Genomic DNA, 18634 nt, shown 5'->3' with positions numbered 1-18634 from the left:
AAAAGGAACAACATAAATCTATCTACTTCAGAACAATGAGAAGACATGTAGTATTCTGCCTTTGGTAGACTTTCTGAATATGATAGCCATTTGCAATTAATTGGTTTCCTGACTTTACTGGGAAGATCCCCAAAGTCACACTGCAGAAAACCTCTATGGGTACTAGAAGTTTGTAAATTCTTTTGTCATCCTGGTTCACAGTGCTGCTGTTGTTTTATGCACACTACAGGAAAAACTAAGAATGCAATCAGTGTTTTAATGCTCTGAGTTATTCCATATTTCTTATGACATGTTAAAAACATCATATAGAAATCTCATATAGAAAAAGGATTCTGTAAATATGAGCCATGTAATAAATGCTCTTACCATCACAGGTATTTTCAGAGAGGTAAAGCAACCCACAGTGAGCAAGTACAACCATGAACATCAAAGTGATAAAACCTTAAGATCTGAGTGTTCTTTATTAGTAGACCAACTGTAAAATTTATACATATTTGTAAAAAGATTGATCAGTCTATGAATGTGGTAAAGTTTTCACATGTGCCCATTATTGTTGCAGGCATGAAAGAAGTCATACTGGACAGAAACCACATGAATGTAATCAATGTGGTAAAGACATTTCACGTCACAGTCATCTCCAATCTCATAAAAGAACACATACTGGAGAGAAATCTCATGAATGTAATCAATGTGGTAAAACCTTTTCATGTCACAGTGGTCTCAAATATCATAAAACAACAAATACTGGAGAGAAACCTTATGAATATAATCAATGTGGTAAAGCCTTTTCATGGCACAATCATCTACAATCTCATAAAAGAACACATACTGGAGAGAAACCTTATGAATGTAATCAATGTAGTAAAGCATTTGCAAGGCCCAGTCTTCTCCAATCTCATAAAAGAATACATACTGGAGAGAAACCTTATGAATGTAATCAATGTGGTAAAGCCTTTTCATGTCACAGTAGTCTCCAAAAACATAAAAGAACACATACTGGAGAGAAACCATATGAATGTACTCAATGTGGTAAAGGCTTTTTATATCACAGTCATCTCCAAAGACATAAAAGAACACATACTGGAGAAAAGCCCTATGAATGTAATCGATGTGGTAAAGCCTTTTCATGTCGCAGTCATGTCCGAAAACATAAAAGAACACATACTGGAGAGAAACCTTATGAATGTAATCAATGTGGTAAAGCCTTTTCATGTCACAGTAACCTCCAAGTACATAAAAGAACACACACTGGAGAGAAACCTTATCAATGTAATCACTGTGGTAAAGCCTTTTCATGTCACAGTCATCTCCAAAGACATAAAAGAAAACATACTGGAGAGAAACCTTATGAATGTGATCAATGTGGTAAAGCATTTTCATATCACAGTAGTCTCCAATGTCATAAAAGGACACACACTGGAGAGAAACCTTATGAATGTAATCAATGTGGTAAAACCTTTTCATATTACAGTGGTCTCCAATATCATAAAACAACACATATTGGAGAGAAACTTTATGAATAAATCAATGTCTTAAAGCCTTTTCATGTCACAGTCATATCCAAAAACATACTGGAGAGAAACTGAATGTCATGAATGAGGTAAAGCCTTTCCAGGACACAGTCATCTCTGAATACACAAAAGAAAATGTGCAGAGTGAAACCTTATGAATGTAGTCAATGTGATAAAGCCTTTGCATGTCACTGTACTCTCCCAACACTTAAAGGAACACTGGCTTTAGAGAAACCTTACAGATGTAATGAATGTGGTAAAACCTGTGCATATCTCTGTAGTCTCCAAAGACATAAAAGAACACAAACTGAGCAGAAACCTTTTGATTTTTCTAAAGTTGGGAAATTGTGTACATGCCACAGTGGTTTCCTAATACAGAAATGAACACATTTGAGAGAGAAAGCATCTGAAAGTAATCAACAGGTGAAAGCCTCTGCATGTCCTAATCATTTTTAAAAGCATGAAAGGATTTATAGTAGAAATAAACTGTGGGGACTTAAGTTTGTTTGACCCTAAGAAGTGGCAATATTAAGAGATGTCCCTTGTGGCAGATGTTACCTTTTTGAAGGAATTGAACTAGTATGGTGCTGATCTGTGGAGCTCAAGCCAGTACAAAACAGACCCTCCTACCACTAGGCTGGAAGACAGTCTCTTCCTGGATGCCTTCACATGAGGATGCAGAACTCTCAGCTCCTTCTCCAGCATCATGGCTGCCTTCATGCTGACATTCCTGCTATGATGGCAATGGACTAAACATTTGAAACTGTAAGCCAGGCCCAATTAAGTATTTGCCTTTAACACAGTTGCCCTGGCTACAGTGTCTCTTCTTAGCAATGGAAATTCTATCTAAGGCAGAAGTTGGTACCCCAGACTTAAGCATTGCTATGATAGGCCTGACTGTGTTTTTTTTTTTTTTTTTTATGGAGCAATGTGGATTTTTAGACTTTGGATCTGTATATGCATTAAGTGGAATGTAATGGGCTGTCCTAGTAAGAATATGAAACACATATGTACTGAGGGTGATTTGAATTTTGTATATACTTTTTATGATGTTTTACGGAAGAATGTTGCTGCCTTTTGCCCTTGTCAGTAGAGTGTCCTTGAAGATAAGGTAAAGAGGTTGATGTTCATTGCATTGACAAAGGAAGTCTCAGTGAAGCCAGCAAAGCCTTTGAGCTATGTTTAGTCTCATGACGATTTGAGCAAGTATAGTAATCTTAGAAAGAAAAAAAATATAAAATGTTAGCTCAAAAGAGAAAACCTAACCAGGAAGTTGAATGAAGCTGAATTCTGTGATCAATGATATTAAATGGAATTAAAGGAACAGTGATATTAGGGCAAGATTCCATCCACCTAAACTTATGGATGTGAAGTTGTATGAAAGAGAACTGTATTGTGTTAGACATTCTTATTACCTAGTTATTATTTTCATGTGGACATAAGAGTTACCAGTATGTGTGTAATTTACAATTGCTGGATTTTGATTAGTATTCTAGGTTATCATTTTAAGATCTAAAATAAAATACTTAAGTACAGGCATGGAGGTATATTCTTTAAATTCCAGATAAACATCAAGCAGATCTCTGATTCAAGTCTTCCTGGTACAGAACACTTTGTAACTAAGGAAAAGTTTAGGTATGGGCAAAGTGTTACACATGTATTACCCAGCATTCAGAAGACACAGCCAGGCAGATCTGAGTTCAGGTTAATGTACAGAGCAAGTTCAAGGATAGCTGAGCTTAAGTAATGAAGTTGTTGAAAAATGGAAAGCTGGTGATGAAGTAATAGAAGGGGCAGTGTTCTAGCCACAGCAAGCATAGGAACTCAGGAACCTTGTACATGTGGATCGGGCTTTAAAGGCAGTAATAGAAGGGACTACTGAGACAATTGATGCTAGTTAGCCATAGTCAAAAAAATTAGTGGGGATGAATAAGAAACCAGCACCACTGAGGTGAAATCTTCTGGTGTTTTCTGAGAGGAGAAAAAAGTTGTATTCCAGAGGTAGCCAAGGTTGTCCCTTGTGGTGCAGCTTGACTCAGTCCTGTGTAAGACTCACCCAGGTGGCACTGGCTTTAAGGCATAAATATTTCATGCAGTGCAGCAGAGGCTTGGCACCATGAAGGGAGCGTGAGGGGAGTGCAGCCAAGAATGTTTGTCACAGAAGAACCCAGCATATTGAAGTTGTCAGTCCCATGGGATGAGCAGAAAGAACAGCAGCAGCAGTTGAGTGGAGTCAAGCAGAACCTAGTGTCCTATAGAGGGAAGAGCTGGAGAGAGACCCAGCTTCTTTTGAGGAGGGCAGAAGATCATCTGTGGATCCCAGATACTGGAACAAGAAGCTGTAATTTTAAAGTTACATTGGAGACCCCAAGTGTTTTAGATTCCCAAGCTATGGGATACCTTCTCAGGAAAACTACTTTCAGGAAATATAATCAACCAAAGAGAAAGAATTGTGCTGCAGTGATCATGGAAGACGGAGTTGAAGATCTGAAGAACACTTTGACATCAGACATTAGAGATTGCCTTACTGGGTTTTGGTGTTCTTTTGTGCCCAGTATTTGCTCACAATGGTGATTAGGTGTGGTGAAGTATGTCCTCTGAATTTGGATGAATATTATGTGGTATTTTTGAAAGTATAGGGGATTATAGTTACATGATTGGAATGATCTAAGAAGAGACTTTGAACTTTGGACTTTTAACATTTATGAGACTTCTATAGATGAGGACTTTTTAATTTGAACCTCACATATTTTGTATTATGCTATTTTTAAATATGGTCTCCAAACAATCATGTGTTTGCACAATCATATGGGGGCCAGGAAGTGGAATGTAGTAGTATAAATTTGCTTGGCTCAGGGAGTGGGAGGAAGTTATTATAAGATGTGGCCTTGTTGGAGGAAGTGCATCACTGTGGGGGTGGGCTTTGAAGTTCTACCCACTGCAGAATGGACCCTCCTATTAACTCCCTGGCAAACAGTCTCTTCCTGGCTGCCTTTGGATCAAGAACCAGAACTCTCAGCTTCTTCTCCAGCATCATGTTTTCTTTCATGCCTGCCATGCTTCCTGCTATGACAAAAAAGTACTAAATCTCTGAAACTGTAAGCCAGTCCCAATAAAACTGTTGCTTTTTTACAAGTTGCCTTGGACATGGTTTTTCTTCATAACAATGAAAATACAAGGACAGAAGCCCTGTGAGTGTATTTAATACAGTCAAGCCTTTGCACAATTCTCTAGTCTTCATTATCATGAAAGAATGTGTGCTACAGAAAAACCTCATAAATATGTTTGGTATAATGAAGCCTTTGCACACCTCTGTAGTCTTCATCATTATGAAACTATTCATACTGGACAGTGCTTACATACTGTGTTAAAGCCGTTACATCATGAGGTCCACTGAAATCCAACACAACTCAAACACAGGACAAGGCAAATGATAAGAATTTGTTGTAATCAAGTCAGTACTGATAAGTCAGGGCCAGAAAATTACACTCAGAATCTCAGCTGCAATACCCCAGCCTCAGCCCCACCCTGAACCAGAAAGTTATATAACTTCCAAATGTCAAAAACATAAAGTCCTGTGCCAAGTTACAGCTACATTTTTCTTCAAATCACGTTTTTTTTTCTGTTGTTACTTTATGTCAAAAAATACAGATTGGTCTACACTGTCAGCCATTTGTTATTTTGTAGTTAGGAACATGCATTATACTTTAAGAAATAAAACATGAATAACAGAAATTATGGTTATGAACAGTTGTTATGTTTTAGGGAACAGACCATGAATAATAAAAGCTGGTCAGATATTATTAAGTACACAGGTCCCCTATGACTTGGAACTTAAACTTAGTTTCAGTTTATGATTAAATGAAGAGTGGTAACAAAAGGCAGTCCTTAGGGCAAGTTTCTTTTGCTTCTTCCCAACATTTGTATACTATAAACATATTAGAATATATAACAGCACATATTGATTACATATCTTACAAATTTTATCAATGAGATAAAATCTTTTCACAACACAGTCATCTATGAACATAGAAGAACACATCCTGGAGAGAAAAGTTATGAATAAGCAATGTGGTAAAGCCTTTGCATGTGGCAGTCGTCCTAGAAACCATGAGAAAAAGTCATAATGCGAGAAACCCCATAAACATGGTCAATGTTTGTACTTGTACTTTCTGATATCTTTATAGAAGTCTAAACTCTTTAGTAAGTCATGAATACATTAAAGTCTTTGTATATTGCAGTACTCTTTGAGCACCTTCAAAAATATCAAAAGTAATCTGTGACTACAAATAATTTGTATGATCTTACCCAACACACATTGAGTTACTAAAGGTTATCCATTATGTAGAATAAAAATTTAACAAGTGTCAAACATCACTTCAAACTTTAAGATGTCTCTCTATTTTGTTTACACTTGCAAACTCATTTGTACATACAAAGGCCACTGGTTTTTCTTTTTCTTTTTTAGTTATTCGGATACCCAACAACTTTGCTGAAAGTGTTTACCAGCTCTGGGAATTGCCTTTGGAAAGTTTTAGTTCACTTGTGCTTACTATCATATCATCTGCAGATAATGATAATTTTACTTCCCCCTTAAATTTACAATTTAATGTTAAATAAGTTAACATTAAATTGTAAATTGCACTATAGGACTTGGAATATAGGACTAGTTAACATTAAACTGTAAATTACCATACAGGGCTACTTAGTATTAAATTGTAAATTGCAATATCGGACTAGTTAACATTAAATTGTAAATTGCAGTAAAGGTCTAGTTAACAATAAATTGTAATTTCAATATAGGACTAGTTAACATTAAAATTTTAGGTAGTATTTTGAATAGATATGGAGAAAATGGATCACCTTCTCTTCTTTGTGAATTAGTGGAATTAATTAGAATTTATCTCCATAATTTAACATCGGCTATAAGTTTGCAGTAAAGTGACATTATTATGTTTAGGTATGTTCCTTGTATCTTTAATCACTCCAAGAACTGTATCATACAGTGGGGTTAAATATTGTCAGATAATTTTTCATCACCTAAGAGATTGTAACTTTTCTTCATACACTTTAATCACATTATGTAGAACCATCCCTGCATCTCTTGAACGAAGCCTACCTCATTGATTATGGTGAATGGTCTTTTGAGGTGGTTTCTATTTTATTGTATTTTTTGTTTTATTAAATATATTTACATATTTGGTTTTAAGAAAAAATTGGTCTATAATTCTCGTTTGTTACTGAGTCTTTATATTGACTGGATATTTGAGTAACCATGGGTTCATGAAACAAATTGGCTAAAGTTTTTTTCTTTTTCTATATTGTTTAATACTTTGAGGAGTATTCTCATGAACTCCTATTTGGAAGTCTGGTAGGATTCTACCCTAAAACTCATGGCCCTGGGCTCCTTTTGGTAATGACTTCTTTTTTTTCTAGATGTTTAGGCAGTTTGAGTTGTTTATCTTAGTTTGATTTAACTTTGGTAAGAGGAACCTATTGAGCAAAATTTCCATTAATTTTAGTAACTCCAGTTCAATGGAGTCGAGGCTTTTTAAAACTATGTCATTACCAGTCTTTAGATTTCTTCATTGTCTGTTATTTTGTCCCCATTTTCATTTTTGATTTCATTAATTTGGATATTCTCCATCATTTAATAAAGGTTTGACTATCTTATCTAATAAAAGGCTCAAGGGAGCAACTCCATGTTTCATTAATTCTTTGCATATTTCTCTTTCTATTTTTTGATTTCAGCCCTCAACTTGATAATTTACTGATGTCTAATCCTTTTTTTCATTGCTCACTTGTTTCTATTCTAGAATTTAAAGCCTGCTGTTGAATTGCCAGTATGAGAGCTCTCCAAATTTTTCATGTAGGTATTTTGTGCTATGAACCTTCATCTTAGAACCAGTTTCATGTTTTTTTGTATTCTGTAAAATTGTTCATGTTTCATATTCATTTGTTGAATTCTAGAAAGTCTCTAATGTCTTCCTCTATGTTTGTCTTAAGCTATTTCTCATTCATAGTGAGGTGTTCAGCTTTCATGAGTTTTTAAGCTTTGTATTCTTTCTGGTTTTGTTGATATCCAGCTGTAATTCATGGTGGTCTGATAGGATTCATGGGGTTATTTCAATTTTCTTGTATGTATTGAGGTTGGCAGTGTGTCTGGATATGTGTTCAGTTTGCAAGTAAGTTTCATAAGGTGCTGAGCAGAAGGCATATTCTCCTATATTTCAGTAGAATGTTCTGTAAGTATCAGCTGGACTCATGTTCATGTTGTCAGTTAGCTGGAATATTTCTCTTTTTTTTGGGGGGGGGTGTCTGGAGAATTTGTCCATTGGTGAGAATGGGGTATATAAATCTTGGAATATAAGTGCATAAGTGTTATGTGATTTTAGGTTTAAAACACTTTTTTGTTTATGAAGGTTGGCAACCATGAGTTTAAGGCATAGATGTTAAAACTTGAAATGGCAATTTGGTAATTACTTTTTCCTTTAAGAAATTTGTAGTGTCTTTCTCCAATTCTTTTGTTTAATTTTGTTTAATATCTATTTTGCTACATTTTAAAATGACCACACCAGCTTCCTCCTTTGGTCCATTTGCTTGGAGTATCTTTTTACATTCCTTTACCTTGAATTAATGCCTATTCTCGATGTTGAGCTACATTTTTTGTCTGCAATTGAAGGATAGATTTTTATTAGCATCTATTTGGTTAGCTTTTGTCTTTTTATTGGTGAACTGTGGTCATTGATGCTGAGAGAGTCAATGAACAGTGATTGTTAACTCCTTGTATTTTGTTGTTGCTGCTGCTGCTGGTGGTGATGCTGGTGTTGGGTATTTGTGTGCTTTCCTTTCTTTTGCAGATAATACAAGATTATTTACTACCTGTGTATTCATGTGTATTGTTACCTTCCTTGGGTTGGATTCTTTGTATATAATATTGTGTAAGTTTGTATGTATAGATAGATATGTTTATATTTGACTTTAGCATGGAGTATCTGATTTTTTCCATTCATAGCAATTAAGGTTTTTTTTTTTTTTCATTTTTTTTCCAGACAGGGTTTCTCTGTGTAGCCCTGGTTGTCCTGGAACTCACTCTGTAGACTACACTGGCCTCAAACTCAGAAATCTACCTGCCTCTTCCTCCCAAATGCTGGGATTGAAGGCATATGCCACCTCTGCCAAGCCAGCTTTTTTCTATATATAATAATCTGGGTATCTGCAGCATATATGTCCAAGCCCTTCTGATGTTTCCAGACTCCAGTGAGAGGTCATCTGCAGTTTTAGTAGATCCTTATTGATATGTTACTTGGCTTTTGACGTTTGCAGCTTTTAGTAATCTTTCCTTGTACTGGATGTTCTGATTATTATACAGGAGACTTCACTTTAGGGTCCATTCTGTTTGGTGTTTTGATGATTCTTTCAATGTGATAGGCACCTCCCTCCTTATGTTAGGAAATTTGTCTTCTAAGATTTTGTCATTAATATTTTCTGAGAATTTGTTCTAATATACTTCCTCTAATCCTAGTTTCCTTATGTTTTATCCTTTCACAATGTCCTAGATTTTCTAGATATTTTATGTCAGAAAGGTTTAGATTTAACTTTTTCTTTGTGTGATATTTCCATCCCTTCTATTGTATCTTCAGTGCTTGAGATTTGTCTTCCATCTCTGTATTCTGTTTGTGAATTTTGCCTTTGTAGTCTTTTTTTGCAGTCCTAAAGTTTTGTTTCCATCATTCCCACAGTTTGTAATTTTGTTATTGTTTCTATTTCCACTTTTAGGTATTCAACAGTTTTGTTTTCTTCTACTATTGGTTTGTTTTTCTTGGCTTTATTTATAAGATTTGTTGGTTTTCTCCACTTTTTTGTTTATGTTTTCCTGGCTGTCTTTGAGGTATTTATTGATTTCCTCCAATTCTTTGTGTTTTCCTGTATTTCTTTAAGTGATTTAGTCATTTCCACTTTAACGGTCTCTATTATCTTCACATAGATGGTTTCAAAGCCTTTTCCTAATATGTCAGCTATGTTAAAGTATTTTAGACCTTCTTTGCCAATATAAATGGGCTCACACTCATCAACCAGAGGGTGATAAATGTTTGTCCTTATTACATAATCACGTACAAACATCATGGAATGGAATGTGGCTATCACTTCTGTCTGGAAGTTAAAAGGTCCATTTTATGTCAATGTACTTGATATACAATAGTTTGTGTCCACATAATGAAATTTATGGTGGGACCCACCATAGGATCCATGACAGATTCCGTGAAGTATTCAGCTTACATTTAACCCCATGTTTGATTAATGCCATGGTTGTTTTTTCTTCTTATATTGGACAGGGAGGCAAATGAAGCACTTTTTAAATAAGTTACTTTGTTGAAATGATGGTTTTAATAACATCACTTTCAATCACTAACCCTGGAGTCTCCATTACAAAAAAAAAAAAACCCTGATGGTTACATGGTAATAATTTTCCAATCTTCCAGCATGTATTTATTCATGTCAGGTGAATGAAGGCAAACTAGATTGATAGGTATATAATTTGGGAACTTTAGCATAATCCAAGGAATATTGAATTTACAACTTTGGAAATATGTCCAATGCACTTTCAGTGTTAAGTCAGGTCAGATTTTTTAGACACAGTCCATTGGCTGTAGCTGTGTCTGTCATGTTACTGATCACAGAAGCTAACACTGCAAGTAGCGGCCAGGTCAAAGAGTACTGTAATAATGCCATTTTCTTCACCAGGAAACTGCCTACACTTTTTCAATGTCAATGTAATTATACATTTGTTTTCAATTATGTTTCTTTTTTGCTTTTTTAATTAAAATTTTAAAAATTATTAACATTTCAAAGTTGCTTCCTTTTCTAGATCCTCTTTCTTGAGGTCTTCTCCTCATCTTCTTCCCTCCTTCCCTTCTGCCTCTAAAAGTTTTCTCTCCCACCCACCCACCCACCAGCACCTCACCTCCACCAGCTTCCCTTTCCCTGGGGCAACAAGTTTCAACAGAGTTAAATGCTTCCTCTCCCATTTTGGCCAGACAAGGCAGTCCACTGCTGCACACATGCCTGTGGCTATGAACCATCCCCTATATGCTTCTTGGTTTTTGGCTTAGACTCTGCAAGCCCTGAAGTGTCCAGGATAGTTGAAACTGTTGTTCTTCCTATGGGGTTGCCATCCTCTTCACCTCCTTAAGTTTTTCCTCTGACTCTTCCATATGAAACATTTCACAATAGATAGATAGATAGATAGATAGATAGATAGATAGATAGATTAAGAATATCAACAAGATAGATAAACTTTTAGTCAAACTAATGAAAGGACACAGAGACAATGTCCTAATTACCAAAATCAGAAATGAAAAGGGAGACATACAATTATATATATATATATATATATATATATATATATATATATATATTCTCCTTAGCACCTCATGGTATCTTCTTTAAAATTGAACATGTAACCTGTCACAAATTGCCAGGCAGTGGTGGCCCACTCCTTTAATCCCAGCACTTGGGAGGCAGAGGCAGGTGGATTTCTGAGTTCCACGCCAGCCTGGTCTACAAAGTGAGTTCCAGGACAGCCAGAGAAACCCAGTCTTGAAAAAAAGAACAACAAAAAATCTGTCACAAATAAAGCCTCATCAGATGCAATAAGACTGAAATATTCTCATGCATCCTATCAAATCACTACAGAATAATCTGGACTTCAATAATAGCAAAAACATCAAAAAGCCACATACTGAACAACTTTCTATACAATGATAACTTGCTCAGGAAAAAAATAAAGAAATAAAAGACTTTCTAGAATTCAATGAAAATGAAGACACAGTATACTCAAACTTATGGGACACAGTAAAAGCAGTGGTAAGACAAAAATTCATAGCACTAAGTGCCCCCCTCATAAACATACAAGAGAGATCCTACACAAGCAACTTAACAGCACACCAGAAAGCTTTAGAATAAACAGAAGCAAACATACCTAAGAGACATAGACACCAGGAAATAATCAAACTCAAGGCAGATGTGGGTCCCTTGTTCTGGAGGGTGTCCCACAATGATCTCCAGCCCAGCTCAGGACAGGGTGCGAGCAGGGAGGGGAGATCGCCTGCCTCCATGGCTGCCTCTGCTCTACTTTCCGCTGTTGCCACCCAGTCACTCCCAGGGCTGCACTTGTCTCCATGCTGAGCTGGCCCAGGGTAGGTGGATAAGGAGCCGGCTAGCTGGCATGGAGGCAGCTTGGTGTCCCAGGCAGATTCTGGGAGAGCAGATCTCTGCCCTATTGTCATAGCTCTTGCTACAGAAACTCTCGGGCACCAGAACGATTCTCACACACTTTACTTCCCCTGAATAGAGCCCTTATATACAGTTTCAGGGTGGGTTAGGGTCAGTCAGCAGGTAACATCTATGGGCTTGGTCTGAGAGCTTGGAGATATCCCATCTACATGTGGGAGAGCCTGGGTCACTGTACCTCATGACTGATGGCCATAGACCTCTCTGTGGGCTCTGGAGGGCTGAAGCTAATTGAAAAGAATGACTTTGCACACCAGAAATAAACGGCCCCAGGATGGCCCCGCCCCTTGTGACATCACCAGCCATGACAGCAGGACTGAGGCCCCACCCAGCAGGGAGGCTCCACCCTGGTGACTGAGGCCCTGCCTCCTTGTGACATCACAATCCCGCCACCAGGATATAGGCCGAGAGTGTGCTGTTTAGGAGGGGCCTGCAGGAGACCTAGAGCCTGGGGGTGGGGGCATGTCCTCACAACTTTTGACCTCTTGGCCTTCAGGGTCATCTGCAATGTGGGCAGTGAGCGGGACAGGATGTGACTCCGGGTGACAGAAAGTAACCTCAGGGAGGACAGGAAGTGATCTCAGGGGTTCAAAGCCTATGGTCTACCAGACACCCAGCTGCTTCACACTGCCCACATCCCCACAGGCAAAAATAAACCAATCAGAAACAAAGAGGACAGTGCAGAGACTCAACAAAACCAAGAGCTGGTTCTTTGATAAAATCAACAATATAAAAAAGCCCTTAGCCAGACAAACCAGAAGGCACAGACACAGTATTCAAATTAACAAAATCAGAAATGAAAAGGGAGACATAACAACAGAAACTGAGGAAATTTTTTAAAAAATCATTAGTTCTTTGTATAAACTGGAAAATCTAGATGAAATGTGTAGCCTGAGAAAAGGATAATTATCTAGACATATACCATGAATTCAAATTAAATCAAGATCAGGTAAATTATCTAAACTGTAGTATAACCCCTTAGGAAATCAAAGCAGGCATTACAAACCTCAGGTCCAAGAGAAGGCAAGGACTAGGTAGTATTAGTGCAGAATTCTACCAGACCTTCAAAGAAGAGCTAAGACCAATACACCTTGGACTATTCCACAAAACAGAAACAGAAGGAATGCTACCAAATTAATTCTACATATATTTGTTTTAAAAGTCAATTATTGATTTCAAATGCAACACTGCTATACTCTCTTGTCGGTTCCCCCTCAATCCCAAGATGTTTGGAGTCGTGTGAGAGTGTCAACATTCACCATTACACGATGGTGTGGGCATTCTGTCCTCCCACTAGTAAACAACTGACTGCGCAGGTGCAAAAGGCAAAAAGCGTGCCAAAGTCACTGCGCATCCCAGGGTGTATTATGGGTAATGAGTGAACAGACAATCAGAAGTGAACACGTCAGTCTAGTGTGTATTTAAGCAGTGCCTTTTCAGGGCTTTCTGTCTTTCTGCTTCTGCTTATACAAGAAGTAAAGCCTCGTTGTAGTAACCACCCGAACACTGCCTCACGTGTCTTTTTCATGGGTGAAGGGGACACGGAGGGGCTCGGAACATCAAGTCATTAAGAGTTTCTTTCCATGCTGGAGATATGGCTCAGTGGTTAAGAGTATTGACTGCTCTTCCAGATGTCCTGAGTTCAATTCCCAGCAACCACATGGTGGCTCACAACCATCTGTAATGGGATCCAATGCCCTCTTCTGTTGTGTCAGAAGACAGCAACAATGTACTCATATACTTAAAAATAAATAAATCTTTTTTAACAAAATTTTCCATTTTGTTAAACTCCTGCTTATTATTTATTTCTGTTCATAGGAATGTTGCCTGTAGCTGAGGCTTGCCTTTGTATGTAATTGAAAATTGCTTTGAGCACCCAATCCTTTCTCTGCTGCTCAGTGCTGCAAAGAATGTTGTTTGGAGCCTTTGGCAGGTGTTTATTGAGAATCATAGATTTTGAATATTGGAACAAGGATCTACCGTCAACTTTATCCAACTATCTTCCCTTTGAAAGAAATATCTTGGCCTGCTATTCCATCTTAATAGAAATTGAACATGTCGTGCCAGGTAATTGTTAGTGATCCCCCAAAAGACACACACAGGAGCCGATCTGATGCAACTCCCAGCAGGGTCTTTATTCTATTTGAGCTAGCTTGCCCCATCCCAATGCAACAGCATCAGCCAAGAATGTTTTGGTGATGGTAGTGAACCAAATGTATATGGGGAAAGGATTTATTATAAGCAGCAAGTGGGGAGTTGTAGGAGGAGCTAAGGTGGGAGGAGTAGCGAGAGGAAGAGCAGGAGCTAGGGGAGAGAGACACAAGAGAGGGGGAACATAGAATCAGAAGTGTGTATGTCTCTAGCAGCCAAAGGTAGTTGGTATATCTAGATTGGGTATTGGGTTACACCTCTGAATGTATTGGCATGTTGTTATTGAGCATTACCAAACATATAAAGGCTTTGGATAACCTAAGTATTAAAGTCTTATTTGACTGAGCCCACGTGGATGGCAGGATGGTCTGGGTTCAGCCAAGCATTGTGGAGACAGCATGGGAGATTGACAGAGCCATCTCCCATGGTGGCATCTCATGGGTGACAGGACTGGTGTCTCTGCCGGAGCAGACTGCTCAAGCTGAGAAGTGGGGGATACAGCCACAGACATTCCTGATCATAGGCCTAGGCTAGTCAAGAACATGGCATGGGATTAAGAAAATTCTGATTGAATGCTGCCATTTTAAATGTCTCTTGCAATTTGGAGGATGTGTGCAGGCATCTAATTGAAAAGCGGCTGTGGCCTTTAACATAATTGGCTGGTGCTAGGAGTCACTCATAAACTTAACTTCACCTACCTCTGCATTAGTGGTGGTTAGGCATGGACTTGTAACCAAGGTGAAGGTTTGTTCAGGAAATAACTTGGAGACCTTGGTATTGTTGAGGGTGTAACTTGAAAACGCTAGTCTTCTTTTGGATTAGCCTAAAAGTGAAGGAAGGCTTGGGTTTTGCTGGAAAGGGAACAACTTGGAAACTAATGCTAGGTACCTGACTTGCCTAGAAGCCTAGTTTCTATTCCTGCACAATGCCCCTGGTATTGTACAAGCACCTAGGACTTCCTGTTACAGGTCCTATCATCAAGTGACTAAAGAAGAAATAACTAGGCCCTGCTTTACTAAGGGTTCTGCCTGTTATGCAGGCCCCATCAAGACGTGAACAACTGCAGCATGAGAACATGGTTCTGGGACAATCCTGAAAGACACCAGTAAAGGGAAATCACCACAGTTCAGAGCTTCATGCAGTAGTCATGCTCATGCATTTGTTTGAAAATGTGTGATTATTCACTGAATCATCAGCTATAAACAGTGGGATGGCTTAACTGTCAGAGACTTGCAAACAGAATGATGTAAATATTGTTGAGAAAGACATAAAAGGAAGAAGTATGTGGATAGATCTCTCAAAATGTTCAAAAGATGTAACAATACTGATGTCCCATGTAAATGCTGATCAAAAGGTAAATTTAGCTGAGTGTACACTCAGTAACCAAGTAGTTAGGGTGATCCATTCTGTGGGAAGTCAGCTGTGTACATTTTTATGAGTCTGTGCTTTTAAAAGCGGCAGCTCAATCATTTTAGGCATAATTATGACCTGGTACAATACATAATGGTTTTTTTTTTTTTTTTGGCTGGAATAGTAACATTTAGCCATTATTATGACACGATTTCTTTAACTTGGAAATTATCCATGTCGTAAGAAGTTATGATTGTGTGTGAAGTTGGCATGGGGTAGAGTTGAGATTGCTGTTTTGATTGTTAAATCTATTACATCTGGAATTAACTAAAACCCCAAAAGTGACTTTAATCTGAATCTTGATAGTGGAAGATACCACTTTAATCCAGATGTTTGAGCTGAAAAGCCACAGCTCTAATCTCATCCATGACTTGTACTGCAAGTCTACACAATAGCATGGAAGGAGAAGGTTGTGGGAGGAGCTGAGTTGGGAAGAGTTAGGAAAGGAAGAGGAGGAGTAAAGGGAGGAAGAGGAGAAGGACTAGGAGGAACTAAGGGTGAGATGGAGGATGAGAGAGTGGAACACAGAGGCTGATGTTTGCTTATCTGTAGCAGTCACAGGTAGTTGGTATATCTAGGTTGGGTACTGAGTTACACTCTGACTGTAAGGGTATCTTGTTATTGATCTTTACTAAATATATAAGCCTTTGGATAATCTAAGCATTAGAGTCTCATTTGTACTGAGCCCAAGTTGTTGGTGGGATGATCTGGGCAATGCCCAGTCTTGCAGAGACAGAGTGGAAGATTGGCAGAGCGATCTGCCATGCTGGAGTCCAGTGGGTGGCAGGGCTGGTGTTTCTGGCTGCCAGTTTCTAGCTGGCCATGCAACATGGCGGCTGAGCTGGACAGAGACACTGCAGTTTAGACAGTTGGCTTAACCGGTGGCTGCTTTTTAAAAATAATTACAACAGAAGACGTTTGCTCTTTAGCTGCTTGCTCTCACCTTGATAGCAAGTCCATTCCTTCACTGACATTAGGGAGGGCCACCTTGTTTGGAATTCCCACTTATTCTAAACTTCTAAGCTGAGACATCAAGCCTTGTGGACTGAGCAACTACTGAATCCTTGCACTTTGCCTTTATAGCTAGTTATTGTTGAATTAGCCAGACCATCACAGCCCTAAGTCATTCTAAACAATAGCCTTTGAATAAAGAGATATTTATTCGATTAGTTTGGTATTCTATAGAACTCTGACTAATATACTAGACAAGTACTGAATACTTTTATAGCAGTTTGGGCCTCACAACCATCTCAGCTCAGATAAAAATTCAAAATGGCCACCTTCCCTTAAGCTTTTGTTCAGGTGATGCTTTGTTGCTGGGCTCTTACAGATATTAGAAAAGAAAGTCAATAGCAAATGTGGGAAAATGTAACACAAATAATACAATTGTACAAGGACCTCAGATAGAGAGATTCAAGATTAAGTGAGGAATGGGAAACCAGATGTCTTAGCTTCTGTAGGCCGAGACCTGGCGCCCCTACTCACATGAAGATAAGGTGACAGGAGATTCTTTTAATCCTTGATTTTACAGCACCATTCTGGAGACCCATAAGGTTTCTTGTCCCACACATTGACTCAGTGATTCACTGCCAGTCTCAGAAATCAGATTCTTTCTAGGGATCTTCACAAGAATAAAGCAATGGAGGAAACACTTCCTCAGTGTGCTGTGAGATCTCCAGCAGTTAAAGAGCAGCACTAACTAACCCTCTCCATTCTTAGCCTTGCTGAGACTCACTCTCCACCAGATGCATGTAAACCCTGAGGCAGGCTCTATCCACTCCAGCTTGTAGTAAAGTTCCTCTCAACACTGTTTACCTGGATGTTCACCATTCTCTTACCCACCTTTGTGGGATGGTGAGCTGTGAGAAGCCGCTGGGTGCTTGGTCCAGCATAAGCCTGGAACCGTGGACCCTTACTGGACAGTGGGTATTCAGCTCTGCTCCCAGGCCCTGGTTCTTTTCATTTAGCTTCAGCCCTCCACAGCCCCTCCCTCAGAGTGGTCTATAGCTATCTGAGGAAAAAGCCTCAGGCCCTAGAGAGATTTACATACTAATGAGATGCCTGAAGGCCAGAGGGTGGAGCCAGTTAAGCATTCTTCCTCACCTCCTCCCCCTCTCTCCCTCCCTATTTAACTCAGGTCTGCCCTGGGTTTTATGGGATTTCACATCCAGATCCAACCACCATCTGCCATGGCATTAAAGCCTGTAAAAACCCAAGGACTTTCTCATGTCACTGAGGCCTCGACATGAGGAAGAAGGACAAGGCCTTTAATGATCCCCTATAGCCTCAGCCACTATGCCTAACTTCCTGCCTGGAGGAACCCTCAGCATTCCCAGCCACAACTACCCACACCCCTTCACAACCAAGAGGGTCTTTTCAAATGTATATGTCATCTGATGGGCCTAATATGCATTGCTATCCTAGATGCGAGGTGACAAATTTGTTGCAAACTGATGATCAGTGATCCTGTGGCTGGATCCTGAACTCACAGGAGTCTTCCATGGATGTGTGGCAGTGTAAGACAATTAGCAAGCCTACCTCATGTAGCTGTCACTACAGGTTTGCAGAGTTTTCTCTTTGATTGGGAGTGATCCAGAACACTTGGTTGGAAGGACAAAAGTCAAGTGTATTGTGGGCAGGAAAGATGTTTTCTCCATTAAGTAAATTTGTTGCAGTCTCAGAGGATGCACATCACAGCTACAAACCTCTTTAACTCAAATTCTGGAGAATCTGATGCCTGCCTCTGACCTCTGTGGGAATTGTGTGCATGTGGTGCAAAGACATTCAGCAAGCTGAACACCCATGTATTATTAATTTTTCTTTTAAAATAAATGTTATCATTTTAATTGTTATGTTCCATATAAGGGTTAATTGTTACTCACCTTGCCAGTGTAGTTTTTATCATGTGCACTGCTCCTCAGGGAACTCTGTTCTCTTAAACTCTTATTTAATTTAAAGGCATATTGATAGCTATGATAATTTGTGTTTGTTTAATATAAGCAAAGACCTGGTCTGATTCACAAGTACTGTAAGATTAGACTTAGTGCCCATGCTTATAACCCCAGCACCAAGGAGTTGAGGCAGAAAGAAAAACATTTAAGCATATCTTCAGGCAGGATACAATGAGTTTGAGATCAGCCCATTCTTATTCTTATTTTCTTTGGCCTAGACTCACATTGAATATTGTATAATGATTGTAGTTTTCAAATATCCTAAACTTTGTTATTTTAGCATAAACTTTCTATACTTCTCCTGATGTGAATCAAATT

The sequence above is a fragment of the Arvicanthis niloticus genome, assembly GCF_011762505.2.
Source record: "Arvicanthis niloticus isolate mArvNil1 chromosome Y unlocalized genomic scaffold, mArvNil1.pat.X SUPER_Y_unloc_2, whole genome shotgun sequence".
In the NCBI taxonomy this organism is placed as follows: Eukaryota; Metazoa; Chordata; class Mammalia; order Rodentia; family Muridae; genus Arvicanthis; species Arvicanthis niloticus.
This window is presented reverse-complemented; position numbering follows the sequence as displayed.